At 35.1% G+C, this 25,990-nt stretch overlaps 1 long non-coding RNA gene across 5 annotated transcripts in view; it reads left to right on the top strand.

Moving 5' to 3' along the window:
* LOC131146098 (uncharacterized) overlaps nt 1–22,636 on the top strand; it is a 31,551-nt gene extending 8,915 nt beyond the window's left edge. The window contains exons 3-5 of one of the 5 annotated variants that reach the window (XR_009134223.1): nt 12,904–13,055; nt 16,303–16,359; nt 16,448–16,561. This is a non-coding gene — a long non-coding RNA (uncharacterized LOC131146098). Of the gene's footprint in view, nt 1–12,882; nt 13,056–16,302; nt 16,562–22,397 lie in introns of those variants that run through there. The other 4 variants (XR_009134221.1, XR_009134222.1, XR_009134225.1 and 1 more) reach the window with 4 other exon arrangements.
* The last annotated feature ends 3,354 nt before the right edge of the window (nt 22,637–25,990 follow it).

The raw sequence follows: 25,990 nt of genomic DNA, 5'->3' as shown, positions 1-25,990 counted from the left end.
CGTAAATTTCTACACCAGGATTAACCAAAGCATACATTGCTTGGAAAAAGGCGGATCATCTTTTTCGTGGGTGGATAGTTGGAACACTCTTTGAAGAAACACTCGACCTCGTTGTTGGCTTAGACACAACTCATGCTGTTTGAGAAGCATTTAAGAAAGCATATGCAAAAGATTCATAAGAACGTGAATTAACACTTAGACAACATATCCAAATCCATTAAGCAAATAAGCTTGATTATCATGTTTATACTTTTTTTTTTTTTTAAAAAAGGTATTATTCTACCATCCATGGGCATAGGATCCAATACCCACAAATGGAAAATTCAAATATTACTATATATGATCTACTATCCATAAGATGAAAGGAATTTGAAATAAAAACTTATATTTTCAAATGAATTAAAAATCCATTAATACATCTTGGGGACTTTGTAATATGATCGAGCACTCTAAAATAGTAATATGATAAATTTTTTTAAAAATATTATATTTTTTGGGACTTTGCATCTCGGGGGTTATGCGAGGATACCTAATGCTTTCATAAAATTTTTTTATGGGAGCCCTTTAAAATAAGAAATTGTACTATTATGACTATAATATAAATCTAGGTAAGTAATAATTATAATTGGAGTTGTCTTAGATTTTAATGGAAAGGGTAATTATTTGCCTAAAATATAATTCATTTTAGGAAAGAAAGCATTCCACAACATGCTAATGAAAAGGTAAATATGATTGAAATAAGATAAGTTTTTTTTAAAGATTTTATAAACAAAACATGTTTACATTAATTCATACCAAAACATAAACTACAACAAATTGCACATGAAAACAAGAACAAATTGCATGTGAAAGTCAAATTGAATACAAGAACAAATTCAAATAAATTAAATAGGAACAAATTAAGCCATGAATAAACCCTAACCTCAAATTGGGGGTTTTCAAATGATGCTTCCAATCACAAAATTTGGTTGAATACAATCAAATTGAATGTATCAAATACTAATTTATATCACAAACTAGCACAAATTTTGAATCAAAATTACGAATTAACAAAACAAGATCAAAGTTTAAATGGAGGAAACCTACCTCATCTCCCCTTTATATAATACCTTCACCAACGTTGGGATTCTCCCTTGTCTCACAACAGTCGTCTCTTCAATTCGAGCAACGGTCACCTACAGCTCGTTCGACGTCAGTCGTCCTTTTTGTTGGCTTTACAAAACTTAAAATCTTATTTTGATGATAACAAACAAGATAAATTTAACATATTCGGTTAAGTAATGATATTTCAGGACTCAAGTATGAGAATACAAGGTCAAATGCTCACAAGGATCAATGAAAGCTCTTACTCCAAAGAAAGATGATCAAATAAAGCTTAAAAGGCATGGATTCAAAGATGATCTAATAAAACTTGAAGATAAATTTTAGTATCACTGTACAGGGAAAAACCGTCGATGATCTCAGGGTGCTTTAGACAAATCATCGACGGTTTTTTCTAAAGCTTAGAAAAATCTGCTCTCGGTATCTCAATTCGTCTACGGTTTTGTTTGGCTAGTAAGTTCACTAATACAAAACTTCAATATTTTAGACCAACAAAAATCAATAAATTTATCATATATCACATAAATTTTTCAAGAATCATATATCATATGAATTTTTAGTTTGATTCCAGAAAATATCATGAATACAAATTTTCATACGAAACAATAATGAGATTATAAATGGTTAATAAAAACGATCTTTATCATAGAAGGAAGAACACGATAATTTTAACATTGGCTCTGATACCACTTGTAAGAAATTTAATGTAACGCCCCGGACCCGCCAGGTGGGGTCCGGTGTGTTAAGAGAACGACACACATCTCCGATACCATTCACACAGCAGAAATAATAAATGTCTTCAATAGAAAATACCAGAGTACTATATTCACATACATTGATCCATAAAATTACAACCTAATCCTTCATATTATAAATTTAGAATTAATATATATTGAACATAAACTAAATACATATCCGATCTACTATATTTAACTTACAAAATTACCCCGCCCTGGAGCTATCTAAGCTCGATCACCTAGACAACTTGAAAAGATCTAACGTATGATGGGGTGAGACACCTCTCAGTAAGGAAGAAATAATTTATAATAGTGTGTGGCTGAAGTGTTTATAATACAATTTAAAATATTCATCTCAGGTGTACACACAGTCCACAAGAAGCTAGATAACATGCCTATAATCACACAGGATCAACGTCCTTATCATCCAATCACATACCCATAACCAATCAGTATTTTAATGTTAGTTTCCGAGAATAGGGAAAGCCACCTGCCCATACAAGTAGGGTCCCTCTGCTCTAGTGCTAACAACAGGGCACTTACCTTTCTCAATAAGCCCTTGGGTTGTGTATTCAGGTAAAGTCACCAAGAATAGGGAAGATCACCCGCCCATACAAGTGGCTTCCCTCTACTCTGGTACCTACAATTAATTATCAGAGTACTTGCCTTCCTCAGTAAGCTCTCAGGTGGAATAATCTACTTTACCCTAAATACTTAATTAATTAACATTCGTTCACAACCAACACAATCGCTTCACAGAATTTCACGCATACACCCATATCATAATCAATCCACATAGAATCAAATTACACAACATCCTTGCCCACACAGGACTGGTCCACATAGGACTAATCAAGTCACACAACATCAATGACCACACAAGACTGGTCCACACAGGACTAATCAAACCATACAGCGTCAATGTCCACATAGGACTGGTCTACACAGGATTAATCAAGTCACACAGCATTAATGTCCACACAGGACTGATCTAACCATACAGGTTACAAAACAAGTACTCTGTTCATAGTAAATAGGTAAACAACATCCTCATACCACTGCCAATGTTTACCTCCCAATATAAACGTTCATATAACGACCTCCTCATACCACTACCAACGCTATATCGCAATTTACATGAACCCCATCACAAGTCATCCGCAAACCAATCATGTTACACATCCACAATACTACCACAGTTTACACAACTTCAATATCCACAATCAATTAGTATATTCGACCAGGCAGATTTCACAACCAAACAATATTTGCAATCTCAATAATTCCTCATTCCACATAAATCTCAATCATTTAATTAGCAAAAATGGTTACAACCACGTGAATTTTCCCAATATAAATTATCTACCGAAAACATTATTTTCCATACTAGCAAAGTTTAGAAAATTATACCTGTATGTATATAAGAATTTATACTCGAAACTAGTCGTTTATAATTATGAAAAAGCTATTATAAAATATTTACCCTTACCTAATTCCTAAAAAGTCTCTTAAAATAACCAGTCCTGCACCCGTAGGGTTCCCCGTTCAACACCCTGAAAACCACATCCCCCAGAACTAAACTTTAGTATTTCTTCACATATAATATTTCCTACAATTAGGGTAAAACCAAATTTTACATTAATAGCCTTACCTTAAATCTGGAATGAATTTCTAACTAGTCCCACCGACAATCCACTCCAGCAGACTTGTAGAGAACTTTTCCTGTTGTTTGGTTGAATTGAGGAAAATGGAAGGAAAGACAATGCTGATAGGGTAAAGTAGTAATTTTAGTTAATTACATTAGTGGGAAAGTCTTTTTTCATTCCATTTTCCTCCCATTTTGGAGGGATTAATTTATAATGGGAGAGGAAAGCATTTTTCCTTCCTTAGCTTTCCACAGTACGAAAGGAAGAAAATAGAAGTTTGCACGGTTCCCCCCACTTTTCCTTCTTCCTTTTTCCTTCCTTCCCTATTACCAAACACAATATAAAAGATTTTTTATTTTTATGTTGTAAGCACATGAAACTAAATAGAAAAGAAATGAAAGTGAAATGGAAGCTTGAAGTATGATCGATTTTGTTCCTTTTTATGCACAAGCAAGGCCATTACTTGGTATTTGATCCTACTAATTAGATTCTAAGGGGGTGTTGGTTTGCGACATTTTTCAATATTTTCAAGAATGTGATGCCTATACCCCCAGGGTGTGGTTCAGGTGGTAGTGCGGGCTGCAGGAGTGCCTCTCACGAGGTCAAGTGTTCAAACTCTCCCGGGCTCGTTTCCGCCCCTGGATTCCTGAATTTACCCTCCTTTTGGAGTTGTGGGGTCAACTTCAAGGGGCACAGGATTAGTCACGTGGACCATAAAATAAACGCGTGGATACCCGGTGCGTAATCCCAAAAAAAAAAAAAAAAATGTGATGCCTATGACATTTCATTCCCAAGTTTATTTGAGGAGGGAAATCTAAAGTCGTGAGAATGTCCACATTCCTAGGAATGAAAGGATTCCCATGGAACATGGACATACTATTCCCACCTCCCCCCATGGGTAAGTTTCATAGGAATCCTACTTTCTGAACCAAATAGGCCTCACTATTTTGGATTTTGGACAATAATGCCCTTGTAGTATAATATAATCTCACTCTTCAGATAATACATTATTGATAAAATAAAAGTAAAAATTTTAATTAGCATAAATATTAATTATTTTTAATTAGGAAAATATATAAAATTTTAATTAAAGATATTAATTACAAAGTTCTAATTAAACATTTAATTAATTTTTAATTATAAAATAATCAAAATGTTAATTGATTTTTAATAAAAAAATATTAAAATGGCAATTAAAAATATTGATTAACATAAATATTTATTAATTTGTTAATTAGAAAAAATAAAAATGTTAATTAGAAAATTTTAATTATTTTTTAATTAGATAATATTTAAAATGTGTATTAAAAATGTTAAATATTTATGTTAATTAACGTTTTAATTGAAATTTATAATTTATTAAACAAAGGTAATATTATTGTTTTTTTTATTTATAAAAATTTAATTCAATAGTTAATATTCGGACACTATATTTCCCTCAATTATTTTGGTTACTTGATTATAAGGGTTACATGTCTTAAAATACTTATTAATATTCTTATGTTGAACCAAACATTGGCATGGGAATCCTATGAACATTCTTAGGAATCTTACAATGCAAATCAAACAAAAATATTCCCATGAGGCAAACCTCCTATTCCTAGGAATGAGATTCATGGGAGTGCTATCTCCATGGAAATATTTTTGATGTCCTGAACCAAATGCCTATTATGATTCCCAAATCAATTGAGACTTCTATTTAATGTGTTAGGATTCCCAAATAAATTAGGATTGAGTCCATTAAGGACTTGGATTGGGATATTTTACATTCCAAATAGGAATAGGGTTCCCTACCTGATATATATGTAACCTTATGGGGCTTTTTCATTCAAGCAATAACATAATTCACTGCCTTTGATTGATTTGGAGGTAGATTTTCCTGAAGTGATCTACCTTATTTTCTCCTTTTATTTTCTATCCTTTCAATCTCCCTAACTTCCCTATGATAAAACCCTAGGGTCTTATCATTTCGTATTAGAATCGGTGTTCTTGTGGATGCCATTAATCCTCCGATAAAGATCATCTTCACTCATACGCAATGGCCTCAAAAAACTCAAATGAGTTCTAGAATGGAAGCTAGGCTAGAGGTTGAACTTAGCAATATGTTTAAGCCTCAATTTGAAGAGATCCAAGCATCCCTGCCTAAACAACGTTGTGCATCTTCCCATAATAAGACAGAAGATGATGCCTCTACGTCAACCAATAGTATGGAGCAACCATATGTGCGCAAAATAGGTTACCAAGGAGAGCATGATCATGGTCCTTCTTGCATGAAGGGGGAATTCCCTCAGTGGGACAATGATGATCCTATTGGTTGGGTTTCTAGGGTTGAAAAAATACTTTTTCTTTCACTGCACTCTAGAAATATCTAAATTTGAGATTTCTACTATTAGTCTAAATGGCGATGGTATTCAATGGTATAACTAGTTTGAAGCTTATAATGGAATGCCTTCATGGGCAGTTTTAATGGTTATTTAGTCATGTAGCATTATTATTAATTGTTAAGAGTTTGGTTTGTTATAAGTGTAAGTTAGTAAGGGTATTACGACCATTGCTATTGCACTTGATATATATTATAAATAGAGGGAGCAACCTATCACTGAGTTTAGATATTCCATTTTACCCAATTATTCAACATGGTATCAGAGCATGATTCTGAAACCTGAACCCTAAATGTTGCGACCACCATTAACGAAAGCCTGAAACTCAAAATTTTTTGCATGTCTATCATCATAGAAGATTTTGTAATGATACTATAACCTTAGAGAACAGCCAGCAGCAGCAGAACGTCAGACCAGTCGCCGGAATTTTCTAGGTGACATTGCCAGTTCGACAACATCAAATCCACTATAGATTTTTCAAAACCAACACCATAGTCACCCACAGACATTGTCGATATGCCCCCCACTGAAATCCCACCTCCAGGCAGTGTTCCATGTGTCCTCACGCACCGGACGAAGGCTTCCACGGCTAACCCCATGCGTCGTGGCGTGAAGCCACTTTTAGGCATGGTTTTGACCTGAAATGATCTAGCAGTGATCCAATCTCTCTATCAACATGTTTTTGGAGTTCTTCATGATGCTTTTTGCCCAAAGATCTCACCTTTTTTAATTGCTCAAGTGCGGCACCCAAGGAATGGTTGTTTGATGCTTCGTGAAGCAGTTTATCAATGGTTATTGAATTTATTGGGTCTCAAACAGTGGGATTTGCTGTGTTTTTTGATTCAATGATCTAATTCCTTCCATATATCAAAATATCAAGCTATTGAACATGTGTTTTGCTCAAATATCCAATCTTTATTTAACCATGTACTTGTGGTAATTCATCAGTTGTTGTTCGGTGTTAGCAACAGTCATTGATGACTTTCTTGGAGCAGTGACAGTGCTCATAAGCTATTTTTTGTGAGGCTATTAGCAGTGCTCATAAGCTATTTTTTGTGAGGCTATTAGCAGTGTTTCAGTGCTGTGAGTTGCTTTCTTAGGGCTGTGTTTAAGTTTTTTAGTGCTGTGACAGTCTTGTACTGATTTATTTATGACTTGTTCATGGTTGGTCACCTTGTTCGTGATTGTTTCGTTTGTTCAAAAAATTAACATTATGGTAATTGGTCTAAGTTTGTGAATGTTGTGATGGAGTTTGCAAATCCCAAAAGTATGGTTCCTTCGTTAATCACTTGTTTAAGTGAACTGCATGCTATGACTATATCAGAGGAGGAGTATTCAAGATTTCTATAGTATCGGTCGTCTCAACAAGCATCTTCTAATATTACGTCTTTTTCCCAGAAAGTTAATCCTACAATCTGTATGCCATTTGGTATCCTTCCTACTAGTCCTTGGGTTATCAATCCTGTTGCCACGGACTATATAATAGGTGCAACCAACTTCTTTTATGATCTCCAGTATGGGTCCACTATAGTTGTTAAGGGGATAGGACAGTAAATCCTGCTCCTTCCATCTCTCTTTCGTCTGCTTTATACATTCCTAAATCTCCTTTCAATCTCATGTCAGTTAGTAAGCTTACAAAGTCACTAAATTTTTTTGTCACATTCTTTCCTGATTCTATGGTTATTCAGGATTTGCACAGTCACAACTACACCCCTTCAAATCCATTGTCGCCTTGGTTATCCGTATTTGGACAAGTTGAAATAGATGGTTCCTACATTAATTTTTGTATCTAATCTTAAGTGCGAATCTTCTCAGATCGACAAACAAGTGGTTAGTCCTCTCATGCTAGTCCATTCCGATATCTGGGGTCCTAGTCATGTCATATCAAAGTTTGGGTTTCGGTACTTTGTTACATTTGTTGATGACTATGCTCGGATGACGTGGTTATATTTAATGAAAGATTGTTCTGAGTTGTTTGATATCTTTTGTGCCTTTTGTTCCCAAATAAGGACTTAATTTGATACGCTAGTTGGGATACTTTGTAGTGATAATGCTAAGGAGTACTTCAGTACCCAATTCATTAGTTATATGATTAGCTTTGGTATGATCCATCAAGCCTCTTGTGCCCACACTCCACAACACAATGGGGTTGCAGAGCGAAAAATAGACATATTCTTGAAGTCACTTGTACCCTATTGTATCAAATGAACGTTCCTAAACTTTTTTGGAGTGATGTTGTGCTCATAGCATGTTCCCTCGTCAATAAATGTCATGCTCTATCCTTGGCGGCAAAATCACATATTCATTTATCTTCCCTAAGGCTCCTTTGTTCTCCATTCCGCATATATTCGGTTGTGTATCCTTTGTCCATTAGTTAACTCCAGCAATGGATAAATTGGATCCTTGTGCTATCAAATGTATCTTTTTGGGCTATTCCTATACTAAAAAAGGATATTGATGTTATAGTTCTACTTTACATTGATTTTTTTGTCTTTATTGATGTCACCTTCTTAGAGTCTACATCATACTATGATTCCTTGAGTTTTGTTGACCTTAATGAGTCTTTTCTTATGCCTTGCCTTCCAGATCCAAACCAAGTATCTATGCCCAATCCTCCTACATTTTCATCTAGTTTAAGTCCTTCTTATTGCTTAGATCATCCCAATTTGTAGGTATACACATTGCGACTTAAGCGGGAAGTGCCTCCTCTAGCTTCTACTATCGCGCCTCTAGTTCCCTCATCGGATAATCTTATTTCCCATGATGTCGATCCTCCTATAGCTGTTTGAAAAAAGGTAAATGCACTTGTACTCAAAATCCGATCTCTAATTTTGTTTGTTATGATTTCTTGTCACCCACGTATTACTGTTTTGTTAGTACTTTGTCTTTCGTTGCTCCTCCAAAATTTATTTCTGAAGCTCTATCCCAATATGGGTGGAGGACAGAAATGGTTGAACAGATGCGTGCACTACTTGATAATAGAACTTGGGATTTGGTGCTTCTTCCTCCTAATGAGTCTGTGGTTGGTTGTCGTTGGGTGTAAGTTGTGAAAGTCAATCTTGATGGTTCTGTGGCTCGTTTGAAGGCCCACCTTGCTACTAAAGGGTATACTTAGGTGTATTATTTGGATTATTCTGAGTCATTCTCTTTGGTTGCTAAACTTGCCTCAGCACGTTTGTTCATTTCTTTAGCCACCACTTGTCATTGGCCTCTAAATCTATTAGATGTGAAGAATGCTTTCCTACATGGTGATCTTCATGAGGAGGTATATATGGAGCAACCGCCTAGGTTTATTGCTCAAGGAGAGTCAGGCTCAGTATGTCGACTTAAGAAATCATTGTATAGTTTAAAACAATCTCCAAGGGCATGGTTTGGCCGTTTAAGTGTTGTAGTACTTGAGTTTGGCCTTCATCGGTTTGCAGTAGATCACTCTATTTTTTATCGTCATAGTCCATTTGGCAAGATTTTGCTTATTGTTTATCTAGATGACATTGTGATCACTGGTGATGATGATCAAGGCATCCACGACCTAAAGCTTTTCCTATAGACCAAGGACTTGGGACCATTCAACTACTTCTTGGGTATAGAAGTATCGAGATCTTGTATAGGAACTGTATTTTCGTAGAGAAAGTATGTTCTTGATCTTTTAGATGAGACAGGGCTATTGGGATCCAAACCTGTTGATACAAGCATGGATCCCAATAGTAAGTTAGTTGTCAGATATGAGTGATTTGTTGCCTAGCCTAGGTTGGTATAGGAGACTTGTTGAAAAGTTGAATTTTCTCGCTGTCACTCGACCAGATATATCCTTTGCAACAAGTGTTGTTAGTAAGTTTCTCGATTCCTTGAGAACAAGTTACTAGGATGCAGTAATTCACATTTTGAGATATCTCAAAGGTGGACTAGGAAGAGGTCTTTTATATCAAGATTAGGGTAACACTCATATTGAGGGGATATAAAGATGCAGATTAGGTTGGGTCACCTTCCGACCAAAGATCCACAACTGGGTATTGTATCTTTGTCAGTGGTAATTTGGTATCTGGGAAAAGTAAGAAACAAAATGTGGTGGCCAGGTCGAGTGCTGAGTCAGAATATAGGGCTATGGGGCACACTACATGTGAACTTGTTTAGCTGAAGAACATGTTGAAAGAACTAGGTTTTCCACATTCTCAGCCTATGGAGTTGATGTGTGATAATCAAGGTGCTATCCATATTGCCTCCAACCTTATCTTCCTTGAGCGGACAAAGCACATTGAAGTTGATTGTCATTTTATTCGAGAGTTCGCTAAAGCCTTGTGAGGTGTTTGTGTGAAATTCATTTGTAACAAGCTAGGAGCATATGATATGTATGTTCCAACTTGAGGGGGAGTGTTAATGGTTATTTGGTCATTTAGCATTATTATTAATTGTTAGAGTTTGGTTTGTAATAAATGTAAGTTAGCAAGGGTATTATGGTCATTCCTATTGTACTTGATATATCTTATAAATAGAGGGAGAGACCTATCATTGAGTTTAGGTCTTCCATTTTACCCAATTATTCAACAGGCATAATTTGTTTTTGCATTACTTGTTCAATTTGGGCCCATAGGATATGAGAGTATTGATGAGAGATTTCTAAAATAAACCAAAATCGTACTATCTTAGAGTACCAGACGCAATTTGAGTGGCTATCAAATAGAACTAAAGATTGGAACAAAAGCTAACTCATTAGTACTTTTATTGAAGGTATCCTACTTGACATTTGGCGTGAGGTCAAAGCGTGTTAACCACGGACTATGATTGCTACAATTTCCCTACTTGACATTCGGTGAGGTCAAAGTGCGTTAGCCACGAACTATGATTTCTGTAATTTCCTTTACACGGTTAGAAGAAGAGAAGTTAGGACGAGAAAGACATCGCTCCAACTAGACCATTAGCAAGCAGAATGCCACCGACACTATCACACCACCTGCTTCTTGCAATCCTCCTACCAAACAATTGACTCAAGAGGAACTCAAAGTGCAAAAGACAAAGGGTTTGTGTTGGCATTGTGATGAGAAGTGTAAATAGGTGACATAATTGCAAAAAGGGACAACTCTTGATGATTGAACTATTGGAGGAGCAAGAAGAGGTTGAGGATGACTGTACTGATTCTAATAAGGAAGACATGGAATTTTAGGATAATGATAAATCTATCGCTTCTTCAGTTCATGCTTTAGCTAGGTATGCTAATCCCTAAACCATGAAAATTAATGGCTTCCTAAAATGCCAACCTGTCACTATCTTAATTTAATACAGTTAGCATTAATAATTTCGTGAATACTAAAGTGCTAAACGCCTAACTTATCTTGTGGAGTAATGTGAAAAGTTTGATATAAAGGTGTTGGAAAGTTTTAAATCTGTTTAGTCAACTTTCCTATTTTTCCAAGAGAATCTCAGCTGTAAATGTGTGAATATCCTAGAATATTTATTTTCCTTAGAAGTTAGCATCTTTGATTCTTTCCTTCTATTCTTCTGTTGTACATCTATTTATACAGACCTGTACCTATGTTACGATGAATGAGAATTATTTTTTCCACCAGAAGCTATCTCATTCTAGATGGTATCAGGGCTAAGTTTGGCTCTTGGCCTTGTGTAAACCCTAGTTTCCCTTGGCGGCTCCAATCTGACCCTAATCTCTATAGGGTTTTCTTTTTGTTCAACTCTACCCTTATCTCTTCTATTACTATAGCCGTGGATGAAACCAAACCTGAAACCAAACCTACCCATTCTGAACCTTACTCTGTCCAAATTACCAATATACAATTGAATGAGGCCAACTTCTTGCGGTGGTCACAATCTGTCAGGATGTATATTCGTGGAAGAGGAAGATAGGATACTTGACTGGTGAAGCAATAGAACCTGAGAAGACAGACCCATCTTATGCTATATGGGATGCTGAAAATTCCATGGTGATGGCATGGCTCGTGAATGCTTTGGATAAAGAGATTAGTGCTAATTACATGTGCTATTCTACTACAAAGGAACTCTAGGACAATGTGAGTCAGATGTACTCTGACCTTGGGAATTACTCTCAAATTTATGAACTGCAACAGAAGATCAGCAATACGTATCAAGGAGACGACAGTGTAACAAGGTATTTTCAATGTTCTTAAGGGCCTATGGCAAGATCTGGATTTATTCAATGATTATAAATGGAAAAATCCTACTGATTGTACTGTTGTATTTTAGAAATGGCCTGAAGGGGCGGTAATCCAGCCCGAAAGGATTGTTTGTAAAGATTGAGGTTAGTCCTGTGCTAATTGACCTAGTTGTATTTAGGTGCCGCTCCACCTGTTAAGTGAGCCCATAGTGTAATCCTTATGCTAATGAGCCAAGGCGGGGACATAGGCAGGATTGGCTGAACCTCGATATCATATTCGGTGTCACTTTTACATTTCTTGCACTATATTCTGCTTTGTGCTTGATTTAATTTCTCTGCTGAATATATTGCATATCTGATTGATGCTACATTGTATCTGGTTAAGAAATACTAAAATTGTGGTGCATGTACTGAAAATTGTTTAATATATCGTATCTACAATTTCATATATACATGGACTGCTCCTAGGTTGCACTATATTGTTGCTAGATTAGTTTAACCTAAGAGGAAATTTTTTAAATCTCCAATTCACCCCCCTCTTGGGATTGCACCAAAGCTAACATTTGGTATCAAAGTCTCGTCACTTAGACTTAAACGTCATTTTGTAAAAGATCATAATGACTCGTGTTGGTGTATCCCAATCGTGTGTAGGTAGGTTCTCTGCAAACCCTCCAATGTTTTCTTGGGAAAATTTTTCTGATTGGAAACTTAGAATGACTATTTTTATAAAATCATTGAATTGGAGGACTTGGAGAGTCATTACTCAAGGTGATATCGTGCCTATGAAAAGTGTCAATAATGTTGAAATTCCCAAATCATAATTTGAGCTGAATGATAACGATATGAGTTTAATTCAAATAAATTTTTATGCATTAATATTCTATTTTATGCTTTAGATACTAATATCTTTCATGAAGTAAGGGCATGTCAAAATGCTAAAGCAATATGGGAGGAACTTGCAAAGAGATATGGAGCATCTAAGCATGAAAAGTCTATAGCTCTATGTGACTCCAGCTCAAAAGGCCATGAAGGAGAAAAGTAGTGCTTTATTGCTTTAACCGACGATGAGGTAAATTCTTCTCCTTCTGCTTTATCAAATAATCCATGTAATGATTCATGTGATAAATCTTGTGATGCATCTAATTCTGAATCATGTGATAGTTCTAATAGTGAAAGCATGCCTATTTATGAAGAATTGCAAATTGAAAATATTAGAATTCATAAGTCACTTGTTAAAACTAACAAAAAATATACTGCTTTGAAAAATAAGTATGAGGCATCTTTGAAAGAATGTGAATCAAAAGTTCTTGTTGAAAGGGAAAGTGATTTAAAAATCAAACAATTAGTAAACAAGAATGAAAAATTAGAAAAAATTTGAATGTTGTAAGATCTCAAATTTCAAGTGATAATAAAAAGGATCTTCTCATTTCAGAACTTGAGTGTAAAGCAAACACAATGTTCAATGAATTCATAAAATTACAAAGTGTTTGCAAAGATTTGAAAGATTCAAAAATGCAAGATCTAGAAAAGAAAATAGAAGACCAAGCGAAGATCATCTATACGTTCACTAGATGCAAGGACAACTTAATAAGTTGTTAAGTTCACAAAAGATGACCTTAGATAAGGAAGGTATAGGTTATAATAGGGTTGAAAATAAGAAAAGAAAGAACCTATACATGGGGTACTTTGTAAGAGCATCAAAATACTATGCAAGTACCTCCTCCAACCCTTATACCTACACCTTTTGTGTATTGTGTAAAAAGAAAGGGTACATAAAATCTGATTACCAGTTTAAAAGGAAAGGTGTAAAATGCAAACAGGTCTGGAGAGACAAAGTACCACCTAGTCCTAACCCATCAAAACTTAAAGATAGAAAAATGGTATGGGTTGTAAAGAAAGGAAACTCGTATGAACTTAAGGAGGGATAAATTCAAATTGGAGTTACATAAATTCTTTTCTTAGGTTCTGAGTTTTGAGCGAGTGATGTCTATTGGCCTACAAAGTGGTCTATTCTTAAAATGTTAAATCTTAGTATGTGCATTCATTATACACTTTCACTATATGTTAAGAACATTAGAAAATCTAGCCATTATGCAATCTCAGATAAAATATCCAATTTAAACTTAACACACACACACACACACACACACACACACACACACACACACACACACACACACACACACATATATATATATATATATATATATATATATATATATCATAATGATTGGATTTAAAAATAAAAACATTGGCTATAGCATACTTGAATGAAAATCCACTTCAAAATGGACATGTCATCTGTTCCAAGTAAATAATTCTAAAAGCTTAAAGCATGCTTAAAGATAAACATCCTAAGTTAAGCAACTGGTGTCCATTGCATAAGATTGAGTTTTAGGAAATGAATCACATATATTAAACATCGTTTGATCTTAAACTCATCTTGAAGCCTTAAAAGCCTGATAAATTTTTAGTCATTCTATTCCATGCAAATATCTTGAATCATGTCCACTAATATTGAATACCCTTCGAAGTTAATAGAAACTTTGAATCCTTAAGAGTATTTAATGCACTTCTCACGCAAAGCTCTCAAACTTTAAGTCAAACCCATTAGAGCTTTATATACTTAAAGATGAGTTGAATGGCTAATATGATCACCAAGGTCTCAATCTAGATGTATAAAATTCAAGTATACCTATGCACATGCAGTTTAAATCAAAAGTCATTCCAACTTGGGGCCTCTTACATATTAAAATTCATATGAGAAGAGGCATTGTAGGCTTATGAATTTAAAAGAAATATTCATTGAGACCTTTTGGTCCTCTAAACCTAAAGCATTCATGCCAAGTCTAAATTCATTGAAAATCTTAATAACCTTGGCTAAAGAAAGTAGATAATTAAGAAAAGACATAAATTGAATAAGTGCATACTCAGGGGGAGTATTTCTCTTCATGAATATATATACATTAAATGCTCTCATGATTTTTATCTTTCATGCCCATATGCCTTCATATGAAAAGCACTGAATTCCTACTATTCATTATGCATTAAATGAGTATATCTTCTAGTGGAAAGTTTATCTTTTGTATCATTTGTTGATTGCTACTTGATTGCATGCTTAGTTTAGAATGCCTCCTGCATGGTGGATGCAGTTGATATGAATTGCATGCTGATTGTTGAAATAGGTTCTCACATGCTCAAACTAAATTATTTTGAATTGATTGCTTGAATCTATCAGGTTTTGGTGCATGAAAATTTGGGAAATGTTCAATTTACAGACAGCATGCCGTCAAAATTTTGACAGAAATTTTTCCAAACTAAAACCTTGTGTTAAATATGATTATGATAAAATAAACATTAAAATAATTTTGAAAAGATGAGTGAAAACTAATTGAAAATTAAATTTCATCCTTGCATAATCATCAGGTAGTTAGGGGAGCTAAGCTCCATCCTTATAAAAAGAGCTTAAAAGACTCATATGCATCTTGCGGATTTATTTCTTGTATATTGAGGCTCTTCTATAATCCTAAACATAATATCCAGCTTTTATGGCTTTATATTAGATATGAATTGTTCTTGGTTATGTACTATACAGTACGCCTTAATATCTATTTATGATGCATTTGTGGCCTTTTGGGTTGACTATGCTAATCAGGTGACAAATATATATATATATACACATTCAGTATGGTTGGTCCAAGGAATCTAAAAATAACTACTTATAATGCTTAGAAAATTTATTCTTGGCTAGTATATGTAGTTTATCTCATTTTGGTCATATCTTTAAATTGTTAGGGGGAGCAACTTAACTTAAAATTCTCCAGCTCTAAAATTCCTTAACAATTCTAGCACTTTCGTTCATACTCTTAATGTATACTCTTAATGTATATATTGAGTTGTGTGCTTCATACTGATCATGAATGTTGAATGTATTTGAATCATAGCATGCACTGTTTTGGCCTTTAAAGAATATCTTGCATGAATTGATAATGAGTTATTCTTGTAATCATTCATGTCTTTGATTTATTTTTGGGAATTGCTCTATTTTCAAACAGCATGCTGCCAAAATTTCAAAAAATTTCTCAAAATTGAATCTTATATCTAAATGTCTTGTGTTTACTTTCCTACCTTAGCCCCTTCTTGCTGATGTCAAAAAGGGGGAGAAATGTCTAATGTAAAATTGGGAAAGCTAAATACATCTTAATACATATCAGAATTGAGCTTTATTGATAAGTAAAATTGAATGCATAATTTGTGTATGTTTGTCTTCATTCAAATGCCTGCACTTAAAATTCAAATTCTATGCATATACTTAGGGGGGAGCCTATTTGGCGTTGCCCACTTTTGCAAGTTGTTTTGTCATCATCAAAAAGGTGGAGAATCTTAACTCTATAAGTCTGATCCCGTTTTGATTAAGACAAAACCAATGTTTCTCACTAGTGCATTGAGTTTCTTGAACAGGTTTATCTTTAGCATGTATTGTTGGTAGGAACTTAAGTAAGTCATGCAGACTATGAAGATCAAGCTTCATTTATGGTATCTAAAGAATCGAAAGAATGAAGAACTATTTTTCTATTGTATTTGCATTCATTTTAAATTGGTCTGTAATAGTAAATATAGGAAAAGGTCTGTAATAATCTTTGCATATCATGCATGTAGGTTATTGTAAGCTCAAAGAACTTAGAAGGCCCTTAGGTCCCTACACATCCTTGGAAATCAAATGACCTTAGATTCGATTGATGCCAGGTCTTAGGCATACTTTAAAAGGCCTTAGAAAATACCCTAGGTCCCAGCACTTGCACTTATACCTTGGATAGGCCCCAATATCATATAAAATATCAGGGGGAATTAACTAAAGCAAAATTGGACTGAAAGGGAAAATTTTATGAGTGGTCGGGCGACCGAACCCATTGTGTTCAAAACACCTCGGGCACTCTAACCATAGACCAGTCAACATAGTGACCTGTGTTAGGTAGACCGAACCAAAATGCACACACCTTCCACGGGCGACCGAACTGCTGTGGTGACCTATTCTCACCAACTCAGCCAACCAAACTTTACGTTCAAAATGGCCCCGGGCGATCAAACACTTGAGTTCGATTAACCGAATGATAGACCAAGTGACCAAATCGCGGACAGAATGGAATCGCCTCAATTCAGCAAATCGAACATACACCCGGACACCCGAACGTCCAAAAGTGACTTTTTCTATTGAGTTTATTCGGGCGACCGAACCATGGTTCAACCACCCAAAAACTTTTGGGTTGTTTATTTTCTACCGAGGTTAAAATTGTTTAAACAAGGTTATTTTTTCTAAATGACTTTTAAATAATTCTAATATTGCCCTATGAGTCCTTAACGGTCATAATTTGGGCCACTTCTATATATAGACCCTTATTTGTGCAAATTAGCAAGAGATTTGTGAGAAATCATTAGCAAAAAATCCTCTCAAACTCAAAAAGCTTATTTTGCCCATTCTTACTCAAATCCTCTCATACACTCATTCCTTTGATTAATCCTAGCATTGTGATTATTTCTATTATGCTATAGCTTGATTGTTCATTGCTTAATAGTCTCAATATTCTGATTGTTGATTATTATTGCTTTTGGAGAGTTAAGAAAAGAGTTATCCCATAGATTTAAATTTGATAAATCTTGTGTTGGGGAAAACTCACTAGCTTGTGGATATTTCCATTGTCATTGCAAGATTCCTATAGCTATAATTTTTGGTGTGCAAAATATTTTACAAGCTATATTTTTCAAACAACTCTTGTGTTTATTTCGTTGAGGGAAATATTTTTGAGTTGGTTTGAATGTTTGATTAGCATCTTTGAAACCCTAATTTATTATTGAGATTTGTTATATTTTGTTTCAAAGAAATAGCTTGTTAGAATACTCTTGAGCATATTGGTGATTATACTTTGTTGAGTGTTTGCTTGCACAAAATCACATCACTAAGCTTACAATTTCCTATACAGTTGATGTGTGATTGATTTATTACATTTGGTACATATCTGTTTGATTGAGAAGCATAATCACTGTACCCAATTTACTATTGAGAAACACTATTGTATTCCAAGTGTGGCTTGAGGGGGCATAATCTAGCGCGAAAGGATTGTTTGTAAAGGTTGAGGTCAGTCCTGTGTTAATTAACCTGGTTGTATTTAGGTGCTACTCCACCCGTTAAGTGAGCTCATAGTGTAATCCTTGTGCTAGTGAGCCAAGGCAAGAACGTAGGCAGGATTGGCCGAACCCCAATATCATATTTGGTGTCACTTTTACATTTCCTGCATTATATTCTGCTTTATGCTTGATTTAATTTTCCTGCTGAATATACTGCATATCTGATTGACACTACATTGTATCTTGTTGAGAAATACTGAAATTATGGTGCCTGTACTAAAAATTGTTTAATATATCGTATCTACAATTTCATATATACTTGGACTGCTCCTAGGTTGCATTATACTATTGCTATATTAGTTTAACCTAGGAGGAAATTTTTTAAATCTCCAATTCACCCCCCTCCCCTCTTAGGATTGCACCAAAGCTAACAACACCCTTATTCTATTAAGAAAATTTTCATATTATTAGGGAGTGCATTGTAGAATCTTAATGTATATATCTCTGCTTGTATTTTCACTAGCATATTTTATGTACAAATTTTTTTTTATTATAACGGTTGGGTTCAGCCCATTAATCTAACTGGGAGTCTCTGCCCCCTAAGGAAGACCAGTTGGGTTCAGCCCATAATTGAACTAGGGAGTCTCCGCCCCATAAGGGAGACCAGTTCGGCTCAGCCTGGTAATTGAGCTAGGCTTTTCCTCGCCTCATAATGAGAGGTGTGTAGGTTGGGATCAGCCCTATAATGTGACCTAGGGCATTCCTCGCCTAGTAAGGAGAGGAGGTTGTAAACGGTTTCTGCTCCACCCATTAAGTGAGTGGGGTTAGTGAAATCCTTGGGGGGTATACCCAAGGTAGGGACGTAGGCTGGTTTGGCCAAACGTTGATAACAAATATCATATGTATCTCTCTCTCCTTATCTCATTTAATTTCTGCACTTTAAATTCAGCATGTGTATGCTTGTTCATTTATGATTTTAACTAATTACATGCACACGTTTATTTTAAATGAGATACATGTGTATGTCTACACATATTGCCTATTCGGTTTTACATACACGGTTATAATTAAATTGGGATATGATATGTGGTGAATCGGCGTAAATGTTTAATTTAGGCAAAATGTTTTTAAAACCCATTTCTTCCCCCCCCCCCTCTCGGGGTCACACCAATCACATCATATTTAAATTTGTACACCCATTTGCAATCACTGGGATGCTTATTAGGAGGTAAACTAGTGAGAACCCAAGTATTATTTTCTTCAAGAGTAGCTAATTAACCTAACATGGCATTATGCCAAAGAGGAAATTTTATAGCTTCATAATAGGATTTTAGTTCAAAATTAGAAGACAAGGAAAGTGTGTAGGCTTCGTATGCAGAAGACAATTTGGATTATAAAAGATAAGTAAACAAAGGGTAAGGAGTACATACCTTGGAAAGAGCTGCAGCAAGGGGACTATGGTCTGATGAGGAACTACTAAGATGACAATGATATTGCTGCAAATAATTTGGGGGATGTCTCTGCCTAATGGATCTTCAAAGAGAAGGAACATTATCATAGGCAGAAGCAGTATCTTGAGGAAGATGAGTTGGTTGTGTTGCTGGAAGATGATAATATGGAATCTGATATAGAATCAGAAATTGAAACTAGAAGGACAAAAGACTCCGAAGGTACAACAGTTGGTGATGAAGAATTGATAAGGTTACGCTTGTAGGGAAATATGTGTTCAAGAAAAATAACATCCCTAGAAAAAAAATTGTATGAGATTGTAAATCATAGAATTTGTATCCTTTTACACCAAAAGGATAACCAAGGAATAAAAACTTTCGTGCTCTAGATTCAAATTTGTTTCTATGGGCAAAAAGAGTGCTAGCAAAACAAAGGCACCCAAATACCTTGAAATGAAAGTAAGAAGGCTTGGTAGAGAAGAGCATTTCATAAAAGGACTTATTTGAAAGAAGTGGAGTGGGTAATATGTTAATAATAGAAGCAGCTATTAAGACACAATCACCCCAAAAACATAAAGGCAGATGAGCTTGAAATCTGAGAGCTCTAGCCACTTCCAACAAATGCCTATTTTTTCATTCCACAATTCCATTTTGCTGAGGAGTTGCATTACAAATCCTTTGATGAATGATTCCCTTAGAAGCATAATAACTTGTCATATTGAGTTCTAGACCATTATCACTTCTAATGGTTTTAACTTGTGATTGAATTGTGTTTCAACAAGAGCAAAGAATGAAAGTAACTCAAGTCGAGTTTTAGATTTATTTTTTAGCATATAGTCCCAAGTTTCCAGTGAAAAATCATCCATGATTGTAAGGAAGTATTGAAAACCTTCCAAAGTGGAAGTAGAGAAAGGACCTCATATGTCAGTATGGATGATTTCAAATGGTGTTGTAGTAATAGAATTGCTTAGAGGAAAAGATAAACAAGCTTGTTTCGCATAATGACATATATCACAAATGTTTGTACAAGGAGAATTGATAACAGAATCTTGTTTATTCAGCAAACATTGTCTAGCATTTGATGGATGTCCTAGATGATAATGCCACACAGAATTTAGAGTGTTTAAAATAATATTTTAAAATATTAAAAATTAACATGGTAAAAGGGATCATAGGTGATTGTGAGTTAGTTGCGATATATTTATATACTAATTGTATGTTCTCATGAGATGTCTAATATTTTCCTACATTTTCATTAGCTTTATTATTCAACTAATATGTATACAAACATATTTTTAAAAATAAAAAGTGGACCTTGAAATGAAAAAAATCCCTTTCATGTATTTAATAAATCTATAAAAGATGTTAATGGAGTATCTCTCTAGTCAATGTGAGTTGTTAAATGAAGATAGGGTAGAAAAATAAGCAAAGAGAAGGAAAATCTAAGGAAAAATGAGTTTCCTCTTAATTTAACTTTCATTTTCTTTTCCCACATAAAATCCTTGATTCAAACTTTTGTGAAAGAACTCAAGATTGCATGGCAGAATTTAAACGTAGCAAACAATGAAGAACCAAATTAGAACATACACACACGCAATATATCTAAAAGCAATAACAATCCACACAAAGATTTATGTGGTTTGACAAAGCCTACATCCACGGGAGCAGATTGTATTGTTAGTGTATACCCTACTCATGTTCATGTAACTTTGACTCCTTTAAGCATTGATGGGATATATTTACTCAAGATTTTAACTAATGAAACATTTTTTTATAATTTATGGACATTGAGATAGTAAATAATTTAGTTGAAAACTAATGAAAAATGTCATAATTACAAATATAATAAAATAGTATTAATAAATTTTGTTTAGCATATTTTATCATGCCTCGAACAAGTTTTTTTACAAAAATATTAAGAAAAAAAATGAAAAATACAAATGTGTACGAACAGGGCAAAATTTAAAGAATTCTACTAAACCAACTTTTAAAAGTTGGTTTAGTATTATAAAAAAATACGTAAAAATTCTGCCCAGGCACGGAAAGCATAAAAAAAAGAAACATACAATGGGACGGCTGACTGGCATGTTTCCATTCAGCGCACAAATTTCAGAGTAAAAGAAAGCAAAAAAAAAATTGCACCACATCCTCTGACCACCCTCTTGTACGTCCATTTTGTTACACAGTCTGGAACTCTTCGGTCGTCCTTTCTACTAAGGACGTCATTCAAATTTAAAGTCACAGTCACCTATGAAAGGTGAGCATATAATCTACTCATCTCAACGGTATCGTGTTCGTTATAAGGTTAAGGATGGAGAAATACTTCCTTATGCAAAGTTGGAGCTCCAGCCATATGGCTATTTTCGGGGAATGCATTTAACAAAAAGCTCCACTATATTCATGTCCAAATAAGAACTTTATGGGTCCAACATAATTAGGACATCTGCATCATCTTTTATTGGGATGTTGGTGATGTAGGACAAGAGAGGGTAACCTAGTCCTACTGGTTACAACCCTCACAAGCAAGCATACACACTCAAGAAACCTTAAATTAAGAATTCAATTAATCAATACAAACACAATAAACCATGCTATATTTCACATGTTCTAGCATTTTAAAAAGGTGTATGATGCTGTCGAGAAATAAGTCCCAAGAGTTCTTTCACAAAGGTATTAAGTTAAAATGCAAAAAGATGCTACTTCAATATTTCAAGAATAAAGTCCTATGATTAACACAACAATATTCCCAGGGTTGATTTTGTTGACATTTTGATTCTGATCCCTATTTTGATGTTGACAAAGCACCAGTTTCTTATGCTTGTTTTTACGTGCTTGAACAGGTTTACTATTCAACACACACATAAGGCAAAAGGGAAATGGAAGCTAGAAGACTTAAAGCTTATTTCAACTAGCAAATTCCATGAAGTGAAAAGCAAAAGAAGAAGACATTTTGATTCTACTTGTATTGCATTTAATTTTTATCATGTTGGTCAGTAATAATGCATGCATCTGCATGATATGTCTAAATACTTAGATTGACCGTAAACAGACTTTAAGGCACCTAGAGTTTAACCAAAAACCCTTTTCATAAAAACTAAAATCAAACACAGGTTTTGAAACAGCCTTAAGTGACTTCGATCGACCGACGTTGGGTTTTTAGGCTTAATTCAAAAGCATCGGTCAACCGAATCATTTACTACAAATTAGCTTGGTCGATCAAACCAACCTTGAGTCAAAAGTTTGACTATCTCGGTTGACCAAATATGTGGCAGCATAAATGCCATGGTCCATCGAACGGTCAATAAGTCAACATATTGATTTCGCTCAGTCGACTATTATGAAATGAACGTGTCATCCATGGTCGACCGAATTGATACGTGTCTAACCCCAACTACTTAGTTAACCGAATTAACAGTTCAAATTGGCCACGGTCGACCATACCTCATGAATGGTCAACCAAACCTTGCCTTGGTCGACTGAATCTATAGAAACAGTCAACCGACCTTGTCTTGGTCAACTGAACCCACGAAGGGGTTCAGAATCGCCCTGATATGGTCGACCAAACTTGCAGTTCAAATTATCCTTGATCGACCGAACTTAGTGATATGGTCGACCAAACCTTTAATATAGTTGACCGAACCTCTCGGGATGACACATTTTAACTGTAGTAATTACGGTTAAAATTTAATTAAACTTTTCTAATAATACCCTACATGTCCCCAACAGTCAAAAATTTTCCAAACTCTATATATACCCCATCATAAACCAAGATTAGTAACTTTGATTAGTTCCAAAATTCTCTCAAATATTATTTAATCAAAGTTCCCCCATTTGAACTTCTATTTCAAAAATTCTTTTTGGGGTTAAATTTTTATACTCTCCAAACTCTCTTTTAGTTTTTCTTGAAAATCATTTTTACAAGAGAGTTTTTTTATTTGGGCATTTATTTCATTCGAGGGTCTTACTCTCTCTTGCTTACATGTTTGAGAAACATTTTTTAGAGTAAAGCCTTGGGATTTCTCCACATATTTCCATGGTAAATATTTTGTTGAAGAAATATATGCTTGCTTTGATTTGCACATAAAGTTTTAAATGCTTGTATTTTGTTTTGTGTGTGCAAAGCTTTTGAAAGTAAAACCCCAGGCTCTCCTATATCTTATTTTGGAGAAATATTTGATTTATGGTTTAAATCTTTGAGGTCCTCATCGTACATATTAAATTCAAAGATTATAAATATTATTCTCAAAAGCACCCTTTCTTTACTAAGCATAAATCATATCCTAAGAGAGTGCATAAGTCTTAGAGCTTTAGCATTATACATCTCTGCTTGTATTCAGAAGCATATTTTTGTACGAAAAATATTTTTATTGTAGATCGGTTGGGTTTAGCCTGGAATTGAACTGTGGAGTCTCAGCTCTGTAAGTGAGATCGGTTGGGTTCAGCCCGGAAATTGAACTGGGGAGTCTCCACCCCCATAAGGGAGACAAGTTGTACTCAGCTTTGTAATTGAACTGCGGTTTTCTTTGCCCCAGAAGGAGAGGATGTAAATGGCATCTACTCCGCCCATTTAAGTGAGCAGGGATAGTGTAATTCATGAGGGGTACGCTCAAGGCGGGGACGTAGGCTGGTTTGGCTGAACCTTGATAACAAATATCGTGTGTCTCTCTCTCCCTATCTCATTTAATTATTGCACTTTAATTTCCATATGTGTTTGCTTTCTTACTCACTACTATAATTATTTGCATGCACACATTTAATTTAAATGAGATATATACTGCACACATGTATGTTTGCACTGATAGCTTAATCATTCTACATACACGTTTTTAATATTGAATGGGATATGAACTATGGTGAATCCAAATTTCTTAATTAGTCAAAAAGTTTTTAAATATCCAATTCACCCTCCCCCTCTTGGGATCACACCAATTCCAACAGATTTAAAGCTAGCAAGTTACAATATTGCAATCTCTGAATTTAAAGGGCTTATCAAATCTGGAATTTCAGGATCTCAAGCAATGGCTTACAATATGAAATAATGGTTCAAACGAACACTGAGTTTACCAATGAATATGATGGATGACTTAACATTATCCAAAACAAGATTAAACAAAATGTAGGAATATATATAAACTACTAGAATTCAAAGGCTATTTCAACTAGGACTATAGGCTTCAAACAAGAGTTCACTGTTAGTTTAAGGGTTAAGAAAAGAACAATCTTACCTAAGTAAATCGTTGGATGACTCAGTTCGATTCCCCGCAAACTCATAACACACCTTGGAATTCCTTAATCAAGCTTTGAGTTGCAATTGAACTACTGTATACTTGTAATGGTCCAAATAATTACTGAAATTACCGATAACTATGAAGGATGTCTGAAATCCTTTATGCACACTTGATCTATGGATATATATTCAACAAATGAAATGATGTATTGTTGGTCGTGTGGAAGTAACCTAGTGGTAGCCGTTTGGGTGATGGATCGAGGTCGTGAAAGAGGGGAATGAATGGAGTTGTTGGATAGTTTAGTGGTCTCTCACCACCTGATCTCTGGGGAGAATGATCATAGCCTCCGGTACATGCATGGGAGACAAAGAAAAACACTCAACTCTCAACACTCCAACTTACAAGACTCACAATTTCCAAACATATTAATGACTCTTACAAGTTACTAAGCACATGTGAACAAGCTTGGTTGCAATATTACATATTAAATAAAAGTCAAAAGAAGCTTAATTTGTGTGGGGCCATCTGGGACTCAGCTCACTTGTTTTGGTGTTCAAACGATGATAATTTCGTCTATGTCGCACGCTCAAGGCTCTTGTTCGCACTCTTTGTAATGACCCGAGGAATAATGGTATTTAAATAATAATTAAGAGAGTGGAAATATGAAAACAAAAAAGAAAATGGGGAAGCAAGCTTCGTCGACGAAGGTGCACTTCGCCAATGAGAAGATACCGAGGGGAGGTTTAGGCAACTCTGAATTTCATCGACGAAGGGGAGAGTTCATCAACAAATTGCCTCTTGACCTCATCGACGAGGTGACGTGGCTCTTCGACAAAGCCCCTAGTATAAATAGCCCAAACCTCAGAATTTACGCAGAAAAATCGGCAGAAATCCCTCTCTCTCTTTCTTTCTCTCTCCTCCCTACGGTTTCTCTCTCCTCTCTCTTTGATTTCAACTCCGTCGTACGCCAGATCGACGATCTGAGGCCACCACGATGCTCCTGGGGAAGTTCTCTCCAAATCTGCCGGAGCGGATCAATGGTGGGACCGAGTTGAAATTCATCCCTAGTTTAAGGTAAGGTTTTTTATGCAAAATTTGGTCTTTTAGTAGTTATAGGAAAGGTTATTCACGGAGAAATACTGAAGTTTAGTTCTAAGAATTGTTGGATTCAAGGTGTTGAATAGGGAACGCTGCGGGTGTAGGAC

The sequence above is a fragment of the Malania oleifera genome, chromosome 13 (genome assembly GCF_029873635.1).
Source record: "Malania oleifera isolate guangnan ecotype guangnan chromosome 13, ASM2987363v1, whole genome shotgun sequence".
Taxonomy (NCBI): domain Eukaryota; kingdom Viridiplantae; phylum Streptophyta; class Magnoliopsida; order Santalales; family Ximeniaceae; genus Malania; species Malania oleifera.
This window is presented reverse-complemented; position numbering and strand designations above follow the sequence as displayed.